Source organism: Gracilinanus agilis, chromosome 1 (assembly GCF_016433145.1).
Source record: "Gracilinanus agilis isolate LMUSP501 chromosome 1, AgileGrace, whole genome shotgun sequence".
NCBI classification, from domain to species: domain Eukaryota; kingdom Metazoa; phylum Chordata; class Mammalia; order Didelphimorphia; family Didelphidae; genus Gracilinanus; species Gracilinanus agilis.
This window is the reverse complement of record NC_058130.1, coordinates 34,297,167-34,315,063: the sequence shown is the minus strand read 5'-3', so window position 1 is coordinate 34,315,063 and position 17,897 is coordinate 34,297,167.

The window sequence follows — 17,897 nt, the reverse complement described above, 5'->3', positions numbered from 1 at the left end:
TAAGTCACTTCACCTGTCTACCATAGTTTCTCATCTCTGGGGCCAAGATTGCTGATTATTTTTTTCCCCCGTGAGGGAATGAGTTTGAGATAGTGATTAGACTTGGACTTGGCCAATAGTTAATCACCAAGTGTTTAAGAGCTCCCTATGTGGGGGCAGTTTAGGTAGCTGAATGGATATAGATTGCGGGGCTTCAAGTTAGGAAGACCTGAGTTCAAATCTAGCCTCAGATACTCACTAGCTCTTTGATCCTGGGCAAGTCACTTAACCTCATTTGCCTAGCCCTTTTCCTTCTGTCTTACAGTTATTATTTAGACCGAAAGTACAAACAAATAAGCAAAAGGCACCAGTAAAACTTAAGAAAATGTTGGAGACTTCAGATTCAAAATAGAGCGATCACTGTTTTCCCAGACATTTTAGAACCAATCTTGTTCATATTTGAGCCTCAGAACTTGGAAGGAGGCCTTCCAGATTCTTTTTCCAGTACTATGACTGACTTGGCCCCCCAATTAGAGAAAGGATGAGAGGTGAGTTTTCTCAAAAAAAAAAATGTCAATCATAATCTCATCAGAAAGAGGTAAAAATAATAAAGACTTGGGAAGCCTCCCATTAAAGATGCTAAATAAAAAGAACATAGTTGTTAAAAAATTGGGGAAGGTGCAGCATGGAAAGAATGCTAGATTTGAAGTCAGGACCTGGGTTCAAATCCTACCTTAAGTCCATTAATCAGCAAATATTAAGCTTCTGTGTTCCAGATACCACCATGGGTTCTGGAAATGCAAGTGCAAATACTGGCCCTTCCACCCTCCATGACCTTTAGCCAAGTCGCTTAGTTTAGTTTCTCTTGGGCTTCAGTTTGCTTTTAATAATCTTAATAAATCTTAAATTGAGGAGTGGGAGGAATATTATTATTTTATGGATTCTCAAAACTTCTTTTATGGAAGTCATTCCACAGACTCATTCAGCCCCATCCTGATGCCTCACTCTGGCTTGGGAGTTCACTCTGGGTTCTTCAAAGTTAGGCCATCAGTGCCCAAACTGAGGCAGTCCTGCCAGACTGAAGGGACTCGGGAATATGGAACCAGAGATGGGCAGCATGGCCTTCCGTCCAAGGACTGGCCTAGCTAAAGGCAGAGAGGAGGAGGGTCATTCCTAGATTGGCCACAGAGTGCCGGGATTTTCCAGGGACAGGAAGGATGCCAACCACAGAGGAGCTGTGACCTATTTGGGCTGGAGGAAGAAAGGACCAGTCAAGTGGTAAGCTAAGCACTGAGGATACAAAGACAAAAACGGCACAGACAGCCCTAGTCCGCAAGGAATTTATAACCAAATGAACTATAATTCTATACAGGATAAATACAAAATAGGTACGAAGTAGTTTGGAGGAAAGGCAACTCTCATAGTTGAGGGATTCAGGAGAACTTTAAGTACGTCACTCAGTCTTCTCTGAAATGGCTGATAACCAGACACCCATCTGCCCTGCTTTGCCCCCCACCCCCTTTTTTGTATGTTGATGATTTTAAAGAGAAGCAGAATGGGGGGACCAATGGAGACTCAGCCTAAATCAGCGAAGCCAGCTTCTGACCCAACCTAACTATGGCAGCCCAAAGCCAGTCACTTTGGGTACCTTAAGAACCTCCCCAAGACTGAACCTTTCAGATAATCATGTTTTTATCTGGGGAAAAATACGGAAAGATTTTCCATAGGGAACTTCTCCACAGAAAGGAAATCATGAAAGAATGTAGGGGGAAGAGGAGACAGAAATCGACAGAGAGAAAGAGAGGGACAAAGACAGAAATGAAGAGAGAGAGAGGGAACAGAGAGAGAGAAATAGAAGAACAGAGACAGAAATAGAAACAGAGAGGACAGAGAAATAGAAAGAGACAGAAACAGAGGGAGAGAGAGAGGGACAGACAGTGAGAGAGGGACAAACAAACAGAAGAACAGAGACAGAAAGAGAGAGAACAGAGAAATAGAAACAGAGAGAGGACAGATAGAGAAATAGAGACAGAGAACTTTTTTTTTAAGAATTAGAAATACATTTTAAGAATTGGAAATTGAAGCTGCTGTTGGCTGACCTCAGCACCCAAGAATGATGGCACTTGTAATGAACTTCGAATATAGCTTTTTTCTTGGCATCTGGAAGACATTAGACTTAGGAGAGAGAGTGGGAGTGGATCCTCACTGCCAGGCACATCTCTGAAGGTGGAGAATGTGGATTGATTATGGAGGCCTCTTTCCTTTAATGGGGAGGCATTAAGAATACTCAGTGGGAGTCACAAGCATCTTCTTATTTTAATGGAAAGGGAGTCAAATGAACATTTGAGCAATCCTCTTGGGCCTGCTCTTTCTTGATTTCTGTTGAAAGGGTTCTAACTTCTCCTTTCTGTTGAGGATGTCAGTTGGGAATCTTGTGAAGGGTTTACAGCAGCAGACAGAAGGTGGGGGGTTGGTTTTTTCTTTACAATAGCACCTTTATTCATTTTTTTTGTAAGAGAAAGATATTGTAGATCTTAGAATTCGAGCAGGAAGGGACCTTAAAAGAGGCCTGGAGAATGTCCTCTGTTGGGGCTCTAAGGGCAGGAAAGGGAGGGTACAAATATGGTAGCTCCAGCACTTAATTTCTTAGTTTAACCACCTTTCTCTCTCATACCCCATTCCTTTCAATGTGTCTTTACCCTACCCCATTAACGTTGAAAAGATTGTCCAGTCAGTGACTTCCCAATCACCAAATCCAATTGCCTTTTCTTCTCTGCCCTCCTCCTTGATCCTCTATAGTCTTTGATCAGTGCCATCTCCCTTTTCTTTTTTCACTTTAAACCTTACTTTCTGTCATAGTGATAACTCTAGGACAGAAGAGCAAGAACTAGGCAAATGGAGTTAAATGAGTTGCCCAGGGTCACATATCTAGAAAATGTCTGAGGTCAGATTTGAACCCAGGACTTCTTGCCCTTAGGGCTGACTCTATCCATTGAGCACTCTCCCCTTCCCCCAATTTTCTTGATACTCTCTTTTGGATTTCTGAGCTTATATTTTTCTTCTTCCACCTTTCTGACTTGGAGTCAGCTTTAGTCCTGGAAAATATGAGCTCCTCCTTTTGAGGATGAAAAAAACTGAGCCCTTCAAAGTTGAAATGATTTGTCCAAAGTCCACAAGTGAAATTCAAACCCAGGTCCTGTTTCTTTTGTTAATGCTTCTCTGTTTCCTCCCTAAGCTAATCTTACACTCTTAAACTGTTAGGTCTCCAACCTAATCAATCAAACTTAATTCTTAGTAACTATCTCCTTATCTCCCTATCTTCCCATTTCCTGCCCTTTCTCCCCACTCCCTACCTCCCCCACCCCGCTAATTAATTGGCAAGTAGATTGTAGATGTTGTCAAGCTGAAATATCTTTCCCATTCTATTTCCTCTTTCCCATTTTCACTCAGGGTCCTAGTTCAAATAGTCTTCTCCCCTTCCCTTACCTCCTGAATCTCCCCTCCAAGAAAAGCTTGAAGATGTAGATTGTTCATTGTTGGAACATCTAGGTGACTTCCAGTCAGGGTTGGAAGCAGGAAGTCCTGGGTTCAAACACTTCCTAGCTGTGTGACCCTGGGCAAGTCACTTAATCCTCCTTGCCTAGCCCATATCACCCTTCTGCCTTGCAATCAATACTTAGTATTGATTCTAAGACACTACATAAGGATTAAAGAAAAAGAAAAAAGAATATTCATTGGCAATAGCCTTTCTTTATTCTCTGGCTACCTTCTGGGCATGCAAGCAGCTTCCTAGAAGTCATTCCTTGGATTACTTTTCCCTTTTACCCTTGCTGTCCGGATTGATTATTGCCTCAGTTGACCACTATCTGATCAACCCTCCATCCATGTCATTTCATTCTCAGATCATTTTTGTCTCTGGTCCCTGGCTTCTCTGGCTTCTGTCAGGTCCTAATTTAAAATCTCACCTTCTGCAGGAAGCCTTTCCGGAACCCCCTTAATGTTAGTGCCTTCCCTCTTGAGATTACCTCCAGTTTATCCTGCCTCTATCTTGTTTGGACACAGTTTGTTGCATATTGTCTCCCTCATGAGCCCGAGTTCCTTAATAGAAGTCTGTCTGTCTAGATGGATGGATGGATGAATGGATGGATGGATGGATGGATAGATGGGTGGGTGGATATAATTTCTTTTTATTCCCAGAACTTAGCACAGTGCTTTAGTACAGTCAATATTTAATAAAATGCTTGTTGACTTGCTAGCTGATTTTTCTCTCCATTCTCCCACCCATTTTTAGTTCTGAATCATAATAATCAGCTACCATTTTTTCTGGACAGGGACCTGATCCCTGAATCCATACAAATATCTCTCTCAGGCCACCATCCTTCCTCAAAGTGTCCCCCTTTTAAAATAGGAGAACCTGGCTGCCTTTACTTTTGTAATTGTACACTGTGTAGGATTCTTTTTTTTTTTTTCCTTTTTAATAAACTCTTACCTTTTATCTTAGAATCAATGCCAAATATTGGTTCCAAGTCAGAAGAGTGGTAAGGGCTAGGCAAATGGGCTTAAACGACTTGTCCAGGGTCACACAGCTATGAAATGTCCGAGTTCATATTTGAACCCAGGACCTCCTGTCTGTAGATCTGGCTCTCTTTCCACTTCCTGTTTGTGATTCTTTTTTTTAAATTTTCTTAAATTTTTTAAACCCTTAACTTCTGTGCATTGGCTCCTAGGTGGAAGAGTGGTAAGGGTGGGCAATGGGGGTCTAGTGACTTGCCTAGGGTCACACAGCTGGGAAGTATCTGAGGCCAGTTTTGAACCTAGGACTTCCCATCTCTCTCTCAATCCTCTGAGCTACCCAGCTGCCCCCCTGTTTGTGATTCTTAATAAGTACTTAAATGCTTTTCTATTCATTCAATTCATAATAATTTTCGAGAGCTTCTTAGATGGGATTTAGACTTGGGCATTTAGCATTGTTTGAAAGACCCAGGAGACTTGCTGTTGAGGTCTGTCCTATGAATTCGGTAGTTGCTGATTCAGGGGTTCAAACCCAACTTCTGTACTATGCGACATTGAGCTAGGCTATGCCGTGGTACTTGGACAGGGAATCTAGACTCCTTCGAATGTGCGTCCTTCTGCAGGAAACTTCCTCGTCAGTCACTACTGGGCCCTCTGAGGGGGTTAATGTGCACCCCGTGGCCAAAGTGACCTTGTATCTCCCTTGTATATGTTTTTAATATCTCTCCATGGGAATGGAAGCTCCCTGAAGGCAAGAATTATCTCACTTTTGTCCTTGTTTTTTAGCACAGTATCTGATAGTGCTGTGTTTTAATACATTTATTTTTATCCATTTTTAATAAGTATGTTTATTGAGCACAGAAGAGCTTAAGAAATGTTTCCTTGCTTGATTCCTTCATTGTCAGCCCCTTTCTAGATTTGAAGTTAAAATGGCCAAGTTTGAGACTCCCTCCAGCCGAGACTCCTTAACATGTCTAGGAACTCTGGGAAATGGGGTGGAGGCTTTTGGGGGGTTTCAGATAGAAAGAGAGGTACTCATTCTGCTGCTGGCTGTGAGAACCTTGTCATGGTGTCCCTGGTGGATTAAGCGATCAAAAACTCTGCTAAGTAAATTATCTAGGGAAATCAGAACGGAGAATGGGTTCCCCTGTACCGGTAGCATAGGCAAACTGTCATCCTGCTCCCCTCTTTGGGGTCTTCACCCTCCTTCCAGACTCAGCCGGGGTGCCTGGTCCCAAGAGAAGCTTGCCTGTTGCCTGCCTGCCTGTCTTGTCCATATTGTCTCTGACAGTGTCATCTGTCCTCTTAGAGAACGGCAACTTCTCAAAAGGAAGCACGTTTTATCTTTTCATCCCCAAAGCTCAGCAGAAGACTTCAGTATGTGCCAAATGAATGAATGAATTGGCTAATATTCCACCTGGTGGTCTCGCCCTCTAACCGCTCCTCCTTTGGGTTCTTCTGGTTATTAATAAAAGGGACCTGGACCATTTTTCATGGTCTCCTCCTAGCTAAAGCTGCTGAGCAGGTTGGGAGGGAGGGAACAAACATGGCTAAAACCGTGGATTTGACAAATCTCTCCCCTTGGCGGATCCGTGAATCCTTGGATGGCAATCGATCAATCATTAAACATTTTTCAAGGACCTACTATGTGCCAGCCGTTGCGCTAGGACTGGAGATATAAGAACTAAAATCAAATAGCCCATTCCTTCAAGGAGCTTATAGTGTAATGGGTGATAGTACCTACGGGAATAAGTATATATAAAATAAAGACAAAAAAAATGAGGAATGGGGATAGCTATTGATGGAAACGTGGGAGACGAATGGCAGATGTAGAAACTGAGGTTCCAAGAAAAAAAATTGATTTGCTGAGGGTCATTCAGCAAATTAGTAGATTGTAGACTTTATTATAAGGGGTCCATTGGGCCCTAAGCTTGCATGTGAATAGTTGTACCAATGAGTATTTATGGCAACGGAGTTATGAAGTAATCCAGATTAATCCCAGGATGCTTTTGAACTAGACTGGGGCATATATTGCTTACTACTTGCAATCTTTGACTGTATGAGCTGTGCATTACCCAGGAGGTACCGCTGACCCTTTTGTAGGCTCCCAGAAATTAGGTTCTGAGATCCCCAGGGGGAATCTGGGTTTTGCTTTAGGAAGCTTTTTCTTTTCTTTTTTTTAAACTATCCTATAGATTCCCAGAGCATAACTGTGGGAGGCATATGCAGCAAAAAGCTTGAAAGAGTGCCCTATTGAAATTGCATTTTATATAGGGAATTTTAGGGCCCACAATTTGCTAATTGCAGGCACCACCATCCACTAGAGTGTTCCCCCTCGCTTGGCAGGTGGCTAATTGTGCCTGGGAGTGAAGAAGGAAGCTCGCAATTAGGCGGGAGCAGGTGCACATATTTGCTGGGGTGGCTGTTTGCTCACAAGTGTTTGTGGGCCCAAAATTTTGCACACTTTAAAAGGAAGAGGCTGTTTAGTCAGCCTTGAATCTTTCAAAATGGATGGAACAGATGTGTCTCCGTAATCGGAAGCAGAAAGGTTTCCTTTTTTTAGAAGAGGAAAAACAGGCTGCACACAAAAAACAGAAGCACCCAAAGGGTTAAAGACAGACATTTTTCCTTATGCATTATCCGGAGGGTATAATCCCTCACAAAGCAATGGAAGGGGGTTCTGGAGTTAGGGATGAGGGGTAGACCTGGATTCAGATTCCTACTCAGATTTTTCATCATCTGCATGACCTGAGGCCAATTCCTTCTTTAATTTCTCTTGTGACTCAAGTTTCCTCATCTGTAAAATGGGGATGATAGCTTTAGGATAAAAAACTAGAACTAAATGCACTTATTTATTCATTCATTCATTCATTAGCTTATTTATTTATTTGTTTGTTTTTGAGCCCTTAACTTCTGTGTATTGGCTCCTAGGTGGAAGAGTGGTAAGGGTGGGCAGTGGGGGTCAAGTGACTTGCCCAGGATCACACAGCTGGGAAGTGTCTGAGGCTGGATTTGAACCTAGGACCTCCCGTCTCTAGGCCTGACTCTCAATCCACTGAGCTACCCAGCTGCCCCCTAGAACTAAATTTAAATAAAAATTTAAACTAAACTAAACTTTAGAAAAGATCTAAATTAGTCTGCCCGCTCCCCATTTTATAGATGAGGAAACTGAGGAGCACAGAGATGATGTGACCAGCCTAAGATGATTCAGATGTATTAAGTCTCAAAGTTGGACTCAGCCTGCCCTTACTCTACACACCATACTCTTTCCCCTTATTAGTCACTTTTCCCCACTCCCAGCTAGGGTTGCCAATTTACTCAAATGAGATAATGGACCAAAGACACTTTGCACATCTTCAAACTCTCTATAAATGCCAGGGATAATTATATATAATGCATAATTGTCCCAGGGTCCATCCTATTGATTCTGGACAGCTTGGTGTCCCGAGTCTGAAAGGGATCTTTGGGAAAAGATCAGAGAAGATTCCAGAGTCAGGCTTCTCCATTGTGCACTCGAGTCAGGATGAAGGAGTGATTCTGGTGGCATCGCTGGGAACGAGTCATTTGTCTAGATATATAGGAACAATCTCCAGCCTGAAGAGAGATGAACCAAGTGTGCATACCCTCAGCGTCCAAATGCTTGCTCAAAATCACATTCCTGTTACCATCCGAGGTTAGGAATGGCCTGTTGGAGGGGAAAGAAATTTCCTGGCTGTCGGGAGAGTCAGTTGAGTCTACAGGCCTTCTTGGGCTCTGAATACACAGAACGAAGGGTCTAGTTTTTCCTCTAATACTGCCGACCTGTGTGACCTTGAGCAAGTCACTCACCCTGGGTATGTTTCTTCATCGGCTGCCATGTAGGAAGAGTATCCACTGAGATTTGAAGATCATGGATTGGAGTTCAAATCCTGTTTTTCAAGATTTAATAGCTGCTTGACCCTGGCTGGGTAAATCCACTTAACATCTCTCAGGCTCTGGTACCTCATTGAGGGTTTCTGAAAATCCAGTGAGGCAACTCATGGAAATGTTTGTTGACTTGACTGAGGAGAAGGAGGAGGAGGAGGAGTAACTGGTTGTAGTTATTGTTGTAGTAATGGTAGTAGTAGCAATGGTGATGGTGGAGGTAATAGTTGTTGCTCAAGTTGTTTTCAGTTCTGTCTAACTCTTAATGACCCCACTTGGGTTTTCTTGGCAAGGACACTGGAGTAGTTTGCTATTTCCTCCTCCAGCTCATTTTTGACAGATAAGGAAACTGAAGCAGATGGGGTTAAATGACTTGCCCAGGGTCACACAGCTAAGAAATGTCCAAGGCCGGATTTGAACTTGTCTTTCTGACTCCAAGCCAGGCTTTTTATCCACTGAGCCACCTAACTGTCCTACTAGCTGTAATACTAGTTAGCATTTGCATAATGCTTTAAGGTTTGCAAAATACTTTATGGATTTCTTCATTTGATGCTTTGCAGCCACCCCTTGAGGTTGATGCTTCTTATTCCCATTTCAAAGGGAGCTCAGGAGTCTCTTTTCAAGGCAGTCTCAGAATAGATAAATCTGGGTTCGTTACAGAGATTAGAAAGTTTTAACCCTTTCTGGCACATTGATTCAGGAGATAGATTGAAGATAAGAATGTAAACAGAAACCAGTTAATCAAAGCAAAATTCAAACAATCCCTGCCCTCCAGAGCTTCTGTGCTGTCTCTCCATCTGAAGTAGAACATTCTAGAAGAAACAAGCTATATATGTATGCCTTTGGATCACTTTATTGGGACTACAGCTTCCTAGTTTGGGACTTTTTTATTCTTACTTTTCCCCTATTGATTTGAAACATCTAAAACATGTTTAGATTTTGAACTGGGCAGAAATTATTTTGCTCACTGAATTGCAATGTTGGTTTGTCGACCTCTACTTTCCTGTACCACTACTATTATTTCTCTGCCCTTTAATCCTTCCAGAGACAATAGAATACAGTATCCAAAATTGGGAATGAAGACTTCACATGCTGATTCTTTCCCCTTTTTAATTTTATTTATTTAAAACCCTTTTACCTTCCATCTTGGAGTCAATACTGTGTATTGACTAGGCTATAGGGGTCAAGTGACTTGCCCAGGGTCACACAGCTAGGAAATGTCTTGAGGTCAGATTTGAACCCAGGCCTCCTGTCTCTAGGCTTGGCTCTCAATTCATTGAACTCCTCAGTTGTCCCCATTCTTTTCCCCTTTTTAAAATACCTGTTTATCACCTTTTTCAAATGTAAATGTTCTATATTTTTGGAATACATTCATTTTGTAATTAGAAAAATATATATTCTCTCTCTCTCTCTCTCTCTCTCTCTCTCTCTCTCTCTCTCTCTCTCTCTCATCACTAGGTCACCAAACTGGCCAAAAGGAAAATAGAGATAACATTTTTTCACATACAGTAATAGGGAAGTTTGTAAGTGGGGAGAGAACTTTGATGGGGAAACAGTAAGTTCAATTTTGGACCTGTTGAATTTAAGATGTCTAGATAATAGCTAGATAATAATAATAGTTAAGTGCTTCAGTGCATAGACTGCACAGCCTGGAGTCAAGAAGACTCATCTTTCTGAGTTCAAATCTTGCCTCAGATACTTCCTAATTTTGTGGTGACCCTAGGCAAGTCGCTTAACCCCATTTGCCTCGGTTTCCTCATCTGTCAAATGAGCTAGAGAAGAAAATGGCAGGGGCAGCTAGGTGCCTCAGTGGATAGAGAACTCAGTGGAACTCTTAGGTAAAAGAATGTGAAGGACCTGGGTTCAAATCTGCCTCAGACACTTCCTAGCTGTGTGACCCTGGACAAATCACTTAACTCCAATTGCTTAGTCCTTATTGCTCTTATACTACCAATACCAGTATCAACTCTTGAGACAGAAAGTAAGGGTTTGAAAAAAAAAAAGGAAATGGCAAATCATTTCAGTATCTTTGCCAAGAAAACTTCCAAAAGGTCACAAAGAGCTGGGCACGATAAAAAAAAAAAACCAACCAACTGAACAAAAATATCCAAAAGACAGTTGGAGATGTGAGGCTGAAGGTGGTTAGCAGAGCAATTAGGGCTGGTGTTAAGTGATTTGGGAATCATTCTTATAGAGATAACAATTGAATCCACGGAAATCAAACAAGTGAGTGAAACCTAACCAGGAAACTGAGAGGGATTCATTAGAGCCCCAAGTGGAGGAGAACCATTTAACCTGGTTCTGGGTATTTCTCAAAGACTAAGTTACAGAGAAAGTGTAGACCTGAGTTGTAGAGGAAGTTTACTCATTGAGGAGGAGTTCCCTATATCTCTGAAATCATAGGTCTTGTGTCTACCCCATAATCACTCTTATACAGAGTTCTATAAATATAGGATATGCTGTCTTCGTGTCTTTTGGTAATGATGACTTAATTTTTCAATCCTTTTTTTTTTTTTTAAGACTCTTACCTCCCATCTTGGAATCAAAATCTTGTTTCCAAGACAGAAGAGTGGTAAGGGCTAGGCAACTGCAGTTAAGTACTTGTCCAGGGTCATGCAGCTAAGAAGTATCAGAAGCCAGATTTGAACCCAAGTCCCCCCATCTCTAGGCATGACTATCCACTGAGCTACCTAGCTGTCCCATTAACAGATTTCTGACAGGCGTGCTTTCTGCATTTTTAGGTAAAAGAATGTGAAGGACAATGCAAAAAATAAGGAAGGAATAGAAGGAACTTTGTTGTGAGCTGACAGGTGACCTTTAGAATGAACAAACAGAATTATTGTATATTTTGACTTTTAGACAGCAGAAAACCAGTTTTCCAAGACTGTCATACCATCCCACTTGGATTTTTAATGAATAGAGGCTTGTCTGCATACAGTTGTGAGTTCCAAGCATCTTGAGGTTTTTTGTTCAGGGATTTAGAAATCCAGAGCTTGCAAATGGTGATTGAAAAAGTGGTAGATTGAGAGTCAAGAGTTCTGGAACTGCCACTTCCTGAAGGACATTTAACCTGTCTCAGGCTCTGATATCTTGCAACAGGATTCCTTCAGCTGCAATTGCCTTAAAAAACCACATATTAGCATTATCTATGTTTTATTGTATTTTTATTTATTTTGCTAAATATTCCCCAATTATCTTTTTTTTTTAACTCTTAACCTTCCATCATAGAATCAATACTGTGTATTGTTTCCAGAGCAGAAGGTTGGGGGGAGCTAGACAGTGGAGGTTAAGTGACTTCCCCAGAATCATACAGTTAGGAAGTATCTGAAGTTTGATTTGAACCCAGGATTTCCCATCTCCAGACCTGGCTCTCTAGCCACTGAGCTACATAGCTGCCTCTCTCCATAAAGCTTTTTCAACACCTAATGTCTTGTTGCTTTTGAGTTTTTATTTACTTTGCTGTCACTTTCCCCATATCCAAAGTATCTAAAGCACATTTAAAATCAAATAAGCCAATGTCACGAGCATATCTTTGATGTTTGCCTGATTTGACACCTTCTCTGAGGAAGGGATGTTTTTACATCATGAGACCCATGGAATCCTAACTCATCATAATCATAACCCTTCAATCTGAACTCTCGTGTCTTTTAGTATTGTTTTCCTTTATGTTATCGTGGTTGATTCATATATTGTTCTTTTATCTGTGTGCTTCTCTCCATCACTTAGAACCAAACCTTCCCAAGTTTCCCCAATTACTCATTTCTGTGATTTCTGACAGTATAGTCATATCCCATCACAGACATATACCCAAATTGTTTCTAGTATTTTGCTACCACAAAAAAGATTGTTCCAAATTTTTTGTATATTAATACCCTTTCCCATTAATGATAACAATAATAATGATGATAGTTGACATTTATATAGTGCCTCCTAGGTTCAAGACACTGTGCTAAGTGCTTTACAAATATTGTTTCATTTGATCCTCTCTTGAACATTCTGGATCTGTATCCCTAGGATTGGGATCAACATTTATGAACGATTTCTTCAGTATTCTAGCATAATTCCAACTTAACTTTATCCCTTCACCATTACACCAACAATGCATGGGCGTTCCTATCTTTTGTCATTTTTGCAAATTTTCTGGGTAAGCTTTCTCCCATCATTCTCATCCTCTTTAATTTCTTTCTGATCTTTAGTTCCTGAGGTATTTACTGTTAGTCCTACTCATTTGTATTCCCCAGCACTTAGCATGGTGCCTGGGCATATCATGGGTGCTTTACAAATGCTTGTTGGATTAAAGTGAGTTTTTTGACATGCTGCCTTGTATATTTTTTTCTTTTTTGTATATTTTTGCCTGTCTTCTATTAACTGAAAGCTGAGCTCCTAGGGGCATGGTCTTTAATAATTACAACTGGCATTGATATAATATTTTTAAGGTTTACAAAGCTTTTTACATACATGTTCTATATCGTCTCTTCCCTTATTGTTATGCAAATAATTATAGATGCTCAGCAAATATTTTTTGGATGACTGCCTTATGAATAATAGCTAGCATGTATCTAGCTTTTAAGGTTTGCAAAGCACTTTATATCATTATATTGTTATCCTCACAACTACCCTGCAAGGTTGATGGGACGGGTGTTATTATCCCTACTTTACATATGAAGAAATTGTGTGAGAGAAATTAAGTGATTCATCCAAGGCCACACAGCCAGTAAACATCAGAAATAGGTGTTGAACGTGTGGCCCTCCCAGCTCAGGCTCTTTGGACTTTGTCCTGCTGATTTATTCTTCCTCTCTGTTTACTAATAGTTTTGCCTGCATGAGACAATCCAAAGAATCTTGATTCTATGACACAATGCTGCATAAAGTAATCATTTCCTAGAGGCTGTTGCTTTTATGATTATAAACATCAAAAATGTTTTATTTCTGACCACAAGGCTGATGATTGTGTCTTGCTTTTATTTTTAGTGATGACAATGCCAGGAAAGATTTAAAAACCCTGCCCGTGTTTCCTACGCAGACGCTTCAGGAGCACCCATCCCTTGCTTATTGGTAAGTTATATCAAGATACAAACACAGTCGGTCAGTCAATAAACATTTATTAAGCACCCCCTGTGTGCGGTATTGCCTCACCTGTACAATGAGCTGGAGAAGGAAATACTCCAGTATCTTTGCCAAGAAAACCCCAAATAAGGTAACAGAGAATTAGACACAACTGGAAAATCCTACTGACCAATAACAAGTGTTCCAGGCACTGTGCTAAGGGCTGAGGATACAAATATGAGAAGGAAAGAGTCCTTGCCTTCCAAGATCTTACAATCTACTGAGGGATGACTATTGAGAGTTGAATGTTTTTCAAGAGATAGAAGATAGAAAAAAAAATGTACAACACAAAAAGTGTCAGCTGATGGCTGACCTCAGAAAAGCAAATGGGCTGTCTAGGAAAGCGGGTAAACAATGGGACTGCCCAGAGAAATTCCTGTTCCTACCTGACCCTAAAGCCATTTCTGGGTCCATGGCTTTGGTCAAGACTTGCTGGAAGTGGCTAAGTAGTAGTTACTGGTAAAGTCCTTGGTAAAAAGCTGAGTATATTGAAAGGATGATAGATCCAAAAAAGGGAAAACCTTTGCAATTTCCTATTCCAGTCCTCATGTTTTACAGTTGAGGAAACTAAGGCAGATAAAAAGTTGGAAGGCAATTCTTTATATAAAATACTAAAAAGAACCTCGATATGTGCAATTAAATGGTCATGATGATAGGCAACTAGGGGATGCGACGGATAGAGAGCCAGGACTGGAGATGGGAGGTCCTAGGTTTAGACCTGGCCTCAAGACCCTTCATAATTGCATGACTCTGGGCAAGTCATTTAAATCCCATTGCTTAGCCCTTACCACTCTTATGCATTGGAACCGATATTTAGAATTCTAAGAGGGGGCAGCTGGATAGCTCAGTGGATTGAGAGCCAGGCCTAGAGATGCAAGGTTCTAGGTTCAAATCTGACCTCAGACACTTCCCAGCTGTGTGACCCTGGGCAAGTCACTTGACCCCCATTGCCTACCCTTACCACTCTTCTGCATTGGAACCAATATTTAGAATTTTAAGAGAAGGTAAGGGTATTTTTTTAATGGTCATGATGGGTAAACACTATAATAAGACTTGATTTTATTAAATTTAATCAAAAGGTGTCTAAGCACTTGATAAACTGTTTCTTAGAATCTTAGCCAAGAAGGGACATCAGTGGCTATGTAATGCAACATGTTCCTGACACAGTATGATGTTGAGTGAGTCAGTTAACCTGTCTTGGCCTCATTTCTTCAACAGTAAAACATGAGGATTGGACTCTGTGGACTCTGTAGACTCTGTGGCCCCTTAAGGCTCCAGATCTCAGATTCTCTGATCCCATGAGCCCAGACAAATGGCCATCCAGCCTTTTCTTTAAATAATTCCAGTGCTAGGGAACCCATGCTCTTATGAGGTGGCCCATCATCCTTTTGGGTAGTCCTGATTCTTAGAAAATTTTTCCTGAGTATGTTTTACATGATAATACATGTACAACCCAGATCAAATTGTCCAGGACTGGGGAGAGAAGGGAGAGAGGATTTTGGATCTTATACTTTTGGAAAACGTTTGTGGAATATTGTTATTACATGTCATTGGGAAACTAAATTATTTTTTTTTTAAGTTTTTCCTGACATCAAGTCTAGATTTGACTTCTTGTCCCACCTTGTATCAGAGCAAGCCAAATCCTTCTTACATGGGAAAGCCTTTCAGATATTACATGATAGCTATCATCTTTTCTTGAAGTCTTCTTCCCTCAGTAAAACTTCCCCCATTTCTTTACCTAGCAGTCCGCAGGGGTCCATGTATAGATTTCAGGGAGTCCATCATCTTATCTGAGAGAGAAAATGGCATCTTTAATTTTCATTGATCTCTGGTTTCCTTTGTAATACTAGGTTTTATTTTATGCATAACAACAGTAAAACATTCCGAGAAGGGAGAAGGGGAATCTTAGATCTGGTCAGACAACTCAGTGGCATCCATAAAGCAGACAAGGTTAAAAAACTGAAAGGTCAAGATCCGGAGACACTTTGAGGGTGCTTTTCTAGGTGTCCTCCATTGTCTCCAAAAGTGTGGTGTCCAGGGCCGAACATAGTATTTCAGGTGGAGGCTGACAATGGGCATGGCATAACGCCTCTAAGTGATACGTGAAGTCTTGAAGTCATTTCTCAGATACTATTTTCACACATGTTGTTGGCCCGATAATGAATTTGAAGTCTACTAAAATTCCTAATTCTCCATTAATTAGCAAGTATTTATTAAGTGCTTACTGTGTACCAAGTACTATGCTGTGTTTTGTGGACATCAACATAGAAAGAGAAGGCAATTCTTACTTGTAATGAACTCATGCTCTATTGGAAGAGACAGCAAGGAAAAAGTATATATGCCACACAATATAAAGAGAATAAATATTTAAAATATATAAATACAATAAATATATAAATATAGGGCAGTTGTGACTCATTGATTAAGAGCACTAGACCTGAAGTCCAGAAGAATTCCAGCCTAGCTGTGTGACCTTGGGCAAGTCATTTAACGTCTATGCCTAGGAGGCAGCTCTGTGGTTCAGTGGATAGAGTGCTGGATCTGGAGTCAGGAAGACCTGAGTTCAAATTTGCCCTCAGATACTTCCTAGTTGTATGTCTTTGGGCAGGTCATTTAACCTCCCTCTAATTACCTGCCCAAAAGAATCCATTGGCTCCACTGGAGAAGGAAATGGCGGACCACTCCAGTGTCCTTGCCAAGAAAACCCCATGGATAGCCTTGATCCATGGGGTCACAGAGAATTGGACATGACTGAACAACTGAGCAACAAAAACAAAGTTCTTACTGGTACTTTCAGGAGGAGGTGCTCCCGATTGGGGTGGGGGGACACAGCAGTGATGTGTAGTGAAGTCAGAAGGGCTTCCAGTGGTGGAGCTGCATCATAAAGAAAAAGACCTGGAGGTGGAGGTGAGGAAGCAGCCAATTCCAGGCATGCAGGATGGACAGGCACCGAGACAGGAGATGGAAGGTTGATTGTGAGGAGAAGAGAGAATAGTTTGCCAGGTTTGTGGAGTGCAGGTAGTGTTTGAAAGAGCTTGTGGGTCCGGCTTGTGCAAGGTTTTAAAACTTAATATTTTCTCCTAGAGGCAATAGGAAGCCCCCGGAGTTCATTAAAGGAGGGGAATGACATAGCCAGGACCCACTCGCTCACTTAAAACCGGCTGCCTGCACTGGGTAGGATGGACTGGAGTAGGGAGAGACTTGAGGCAGAGAGAGCATTAGGAGGCGTTTGCAGTGATCTAGTTAAGAAATGCTGAGAACCTGAACCAAGATGTTTAGCCATGTGGCTAGAGAGAAGGGGACTGCTGGGAGAATGCAGTATTTTTTCCTGTAGTAGCAATATGATTTGAGCCGTGAATGGCTATGTGGGGTGAGGCAGGGCTCCATCCCATACTCAGATGGTTTCATCTCTCCACTTGGATGGCTCATGCTCTCACTCTCATGTTCAAGACAATCGGCTGGATTTTATTTTCTCCAAAACTTTAAACTAGGAAGGTAGAAACATGAAAATACAAATAATGAAGATACAAATAACTACCCTGTGTGTCTAGATGTCTAAGTGGATGGGGGAAATGGCTACCAACTGGAACCGGGCACCAGGGTTAGCTACCTTTGCTCTCCACCCAGGAGCTTATCTCCCTTCTGGAATTGTGAGTTGGGGGGTGGGGTTGAGGGTGGGGGCGAGACTTCCTGTTCAAACTTTGTGAGGAATACTCCCTATACAAAGAAGAGTGGCTTTGCCTCTTTACTGACCCCTGAGGGAGAATTGTTCTTTTACTATCAGGGTTTTGATCTGAAGATGTACTTGGGAAATCTAGAGTTAGAGGACAAATGCTAATGTTCCTCCATATTTAGAGAGATACTGGATCTGTCTTTGGGGAAAATATTCTGCTTACTTTTCCCATTTCAACCCTGCTGCTACTCTCAACCCATTATAAAGGGATTTCCCCCGGGAGTTCCCTGGGCTGCTGGGCCACCTGAACAAATCTGCCAAGGGCTTTCCTTTAAAGAATTATTTGTTTGTTGGTCTTAACAAAAGATCAGAAAAGTAAGACATTGCTTATATTAAAAGTATAAGCTTCATATGTTAATTTTTTTTTTAACAGTGAGGACCGAGTAATTGAACATTATCAAAAAATCAGAGGTTTGACTCGAGGACAAGCAATTGTTAGGTGAGTATTTTTCTTTTTTCCCCCTCTGTATATGAATCACAGCTTCCTTGTTTTGGGATGTTCACTTGCATAATTGGAAATAATTTGTCACTAAAATTTTCAATAGGTAGTCAACCATGAATGTATCATATCATTCATGGAAAAACATAAATTGGAAAATCCTCCCTCCCTCCCTCCCCTCCATTCCTTTTCCTCTTTATTTTCTTCTTTCTCCCTTCTTTCCCT